The following is a 4658-nucleotide window of genomic DNA, read 5'->3' as shown; positions in this document are numbered from 1 at the left end:
CCCCCCCCCCCCCCCGAACCCGTCCCTTGATCCCCCGTGGCCGTGACAGACAGCCCCAGCCCAGTGGGGGGCCAGAAACCGCAAGGCGGCCAAATTTCTAGACGTTTTTTTTAGTTCAGCTTTAGTTCTCAGAGTCGCAAAATGGGACTAAAAACCCAACGCGTGCCCCCTGGATCGCTCTCCAAACGAGGAATCCAGGTGGGGCCGAGGCCGGTCACGGTCACACGCTCGCTCCGAGTCCTCATCACTCGAAACGCGTCTAGAATTTTGGCCACCTGTCCCGGGTGAAGGGCGCCGGGGGTGCCGGTCTTCTGGCCCCTGTGGGCCGGTTGTTGTGTTCCCACATGGCCATGCCGTACGGACGGAGCGCTGGGAATGTGGGTGGTGGTGGTGGGTGTGAGGCCTAAAGGGTTTAGGGATCATGCATGACCGCCAAAAAGGTAGACAAAAGGCCATGTGTGCCCAGTGGGCCAGAAGACCGATGGAGCGGCCAAACTCCAGACGCGTTTTGAGCTCCAGAGTCGCAAAAAGGGACTCGAACCGAACGTGTGACCCCCCCCATGGATTCCTCGCTCGGAGAGCAATCCATTGGGGGGTCACACGTTCGGTTCGAGTCCCTTTTAGCGAGCCCAGAGTCGCAAAAAGGGACTCGAACCGAACGTGTGACCCCACCAATGGTTTCCTCGCTCGGAGAGCAATCCATTGGTGGGGTCACACGTTCGGTTCGAGTCCCTTTTAGCGACTCTGGAGCTCAAAACGCGTCTAGAGTTTTGGCCGCCTCCACCGGTCTTCTAGCCCACTGCGTCTCGCCCCCTCTCCTCCCGCCCCCTCTGGATCGACCACTGCATTCTGTTCGTGCCCCACCCAGCCCTGTGCCTATATGCTGCTCGCAGGTGCAGGTGAGCGGGGAGGAAACATTAAAAAAAATAACAAAGGATCCTTTGACCAAAGAATTTTATCTTACTTGTCAAACGAAGTAACGAAAAAGAAAGACACAAAAAACGAATGAATCTTTTGACGAAAGAATTGTCAGAAAAATACCAAAAATACAAACAGAATTCATTGTCATAAATTTAAGTCTTAAACTTCACCAGCCAACTTCTTCATTTTCTTTTTTTTTTTTTGAAGAAAGTCATGGTAGACTAGGATATCATTAACTGTCTCCGGAAGGAACGCGTTCTTCCGGGACGTAATAAGCAACCCAGCTGCACTAAATTTTCCTTCAGCTGATGCGCTGGATGCAGGTGTTGCAAGTACTTTCTTGACAAGGCGACTGAGCAGGGGAAAATCTTTAGCCAACAAGAAAAAAACACGTAAAATTTTTCTATATAGCCTAATTAACAGTGAAAAGTAAAATAATAAATTCGAATAAATTAGTTTCAAAGTATAAACGAACCATCTGTTTCCACCAGCTCAGTAGGTCCTTTGACTTTCACTTGCACTTGTGTGCTGGGAGATTCAGATAAGCTGTCAGCTCGTCCGTTGGCTCATCTGCCGCCGCTTCGTCCTGGAGCGAGGCGTACTCCTCCTCGGGCTGAGAGGACACAGAGCGGCGTTGCCTCTTGGCCGGTGGCTCTGCCGCCTCCGCCTCCTGCCCCTCAGCAGTACTGGTTTTGGTCTTCTCCCTGATGACCTCCAGCTCCTGCCTCACAGCTTCGTGCACCTATACAAAAAATTTACGTCAGTAAATCATTTAGAAGGCTAATGGAATATTCTAAACAGAACCCTTGCTTGCACAGTGGGTCAGAAGACCATTGAGGTGGCCGAAATTCTCGACGCGTTTTGAGCTCCACTCCACAGTTGCTAAGCCGGACTCAAATCGAACGTGTGACCCCACCAATGGATCGCTCTCAAAACGAGGAATCCATTGGTGGGGTCACACGTTCGATTCGAGTCCCATCGAGTAACTCTGGCTGGAGCTCAAAACGTGTCCGGGATTTGGGCTGCCCCACCCACTGTGCCTTAGCCCAGGCACTCGGACAGGAAACAAACCTCTTCCTTTTCTGCAGCGGACAACTTAGAGAGACTTTTGAACTGTGGCCAAAACATGAAGCCCATTTTATGGCGCATGGTTATATTTGGCCTCAAGTTCCTTGAGCAGAAGCCTCTTAAGTTTCACAACAAGCTCAATGTCATCAGGTTTCTCCTCCTGCAGAGCCTCTTTTAGGAGATAATACTGAGGGACAACATGCTGAATTGTTGGGGAATACTCAGCCTCGAACTCCTTTATTGCCCTCTCAAATGCTGCCAGGATAGGGATCAGGGCCTCCATGACCACAACATCATCGTTGGTGATGGTCTGATCACCTGTCCCGCTCCTGCAGGAGAGCGTTGATCTGTAAAATCAAACAGTTTCTAGTGTTACTTATTGTTCGAAAAGTTCCAAGAAATGTTTATAGTGCTTGCTCTGCTCCTGCCTCGACGCTTCCAGCGTTGTATTTACCTTGTCAATTTTGCTGTGGAGTGGAAAGGAACTCTTGGACGATGGGAAAAAAGATCTAACTGGCAGCAGCGACATCCACCTTGTATCAACCCCCTGCTTTAGAGTGCCACCCCCTAGTTGTTCATTAGACCCGAACCTTCATATATTTTACCACTCTCTTGAGCTTGTCTATTAAACCTAGGAGTGGCAGTAAGGCCAAATCCCCTGAGAGATGCTTCTTTAAAACCTTTTTGAGGAGAGCGGCATCATTAGGACTAACTATAGCTTTAACTTTGGCTTTATGACTAGCTGTAAACTTTTCTTCTTAATCGCCAAGTTTTTGCAAGGGGAAAACGACAGATATAATGTCACTTAAAATCATCTACGAGCCCTTCCAGCAGGAACCCTTTCCCCAGGCGGTTTAGGGCCTCCGTGATCTGTTAAAAAAAAAATAGTCAGTAACTAAAATTTAGAGGGTGATGGATGAGTGGAAGCAAAATGTGTGAAAATGTGTGACAAAACAGCCCCGCCCCCTCCCGCTACGAAACAACCTTACCTTGGGAAATTGGGCTTTTGCTGCCCTCAGCATTGGATTTGAGGATTAAAAAACCCTCTGGCCAAGTCGCTCTGGACCGCTTTTTAGAGTGGCCTTTTAAAGGGCGCCACACTTTTTCCCCTGGAGCTCATTATCGCACCCACAGCAGCGGCGACTTTGTCGACAATGACTCCCCCAGCTTCACCGTACATGTCAATTTTAGTCAGCTTGGGTTGCATTGCCTTCTTCACCGTAAGGTTTGTGCAATGGTCCATACAATATGATAGACCGGCTCAAATTTCCCGAAGGTTCGAAATGTCGATGCGCGGAAACGGAATTCGGTTCCTTTTCGGATTCTAAGACGCTGGGAATTTTTTGGGATTTTTGAGGTCACCGGAAGTGGTCCCGCACGGCAGGGTAAGTTAGGCGCACTGCGAATTGATAGACCAGCAGTAACGCGGCCTTAATATTCATTTTACGGGCATATTCCATGAAACAAAAGTTGTCAGAAATGGTCAAATTAATAAAAAATGAAATGTCTGATTTCCAAAACTCAAAATTTGCAATCTGGGTGCCTACCTGTAAGGGGCAACTGGCGACTATTTTAGCTCGGAACCTCAAAATGAAGTGGATTAAGGCGTAAAGCTGTTCGACAATCAATTTGGCCCTTCTGGTGGTGCTATTTTGAATGCCCAATCTTCTTCTGGTCTAACGGAATAATTGGGGGCCTTTAAGAATATTGTCTTGTTTGCGCCTGGGCGCCCGGTTGGTGGCTAATAGCTCGTTTTCTTTTTGTTTTACTCGGTGCTTTCGGAATATTCAATCGCGGAGATATTAAAAGCGCGAGAACGGAGAAGACAACTCCGGACGGACAGGCCTTTAGCCGTTGAAGTCTAAAATATAATTCTGAACAAGATTACTTTCATTGTGATTTACATTTCCCTATCTCCAACCGATCTTTACTGAAATGTTGTGCCTGCGATGAAAGTTAGCGATTTTATAACTTTGCTTCACCAACGTACATTCGCATGGACCAGGTCGAAACTCATTTGGCAAGAGCTTCCTTTAGTCTTAGAGATTCATACTACTCGGAAGCTCTTATTTCGACCAATGGATTGATCGCCACGAGCCTGAACTCATTTGAGTACACTCCCACGGCACAACTGAGTGCTTTCTATTGTAAGTGTGTTGAATTGAGTACTACCCGCCCATGGATGCACCCTGAAGAGTGCGTATTAAATAGACTGATGAGTTTGCTAAGAAGATTCAGAATGGAACGAGCTTTTCGTTACCCTTCTCATCAAAAACCGTCGTAAAAACTCCCTTGGCGCGTTACTCTTTACGTACTGATATGGCAGTCTCAAATTTATATGTGGCAGACTGTTCCTGAGCTCACACCTTACTCTCAGGTAGAGCAGTGTTCATTGATGAATTGCACCAATATATGTATACTAGCTTTAATATGAAACGACACTTACGTTACTCTCCCACTGCAAATGCAAAGGCGATACTAAAGTACCTTTTTTGGCGATACAATTGAGTATTGCCAATAAACGGCCTTACGGAAAAGTAATGCCTTCAGAACGGCGATACACAGAAGTATCCCCAAAAATTTGGGCGAACGAGCGACGCGAATGTTCTAAATAAGAAACTTTAAAAAAAACAACTAGCAGACGTTCCCCCCCACGCTACGCTGCCCTC

General features: G+C 47.5%; 1 pseudogene; it reads right to left on the bottom strand.

Moving 5' to 3' along the window:
• Positions 1–1080: 1080 nt before the first annotated feature.
• LOC117650750 lies at positions 1081–4382 on the bottom strand (annotated as a pseudogene).
• Between the last annotated feature and the right edge of the window lie 276 nt (positions 4383–4658).

This window comes from Thrips palmi, unplaced genomic scaffold (genome assembly GCF_012932325.1).
Source record: "Thrips palmi isolate BJ-2018 unplaced genomic scaffold, TpBJ-2018v1 HiC_scaffold_5, whole genome shotgun sequence".
Classification (NCBI taxonomy): Eukaryota; Metazoa; Arthropoda; class Insecta; order Thysanoptera; family Thripidae; genus Thrips; species Thrips palmi.
Note: the sequence above shows the minus strand (reverse complement) of the source record. Positions and strands in the feature narration are given on the sequence as shown.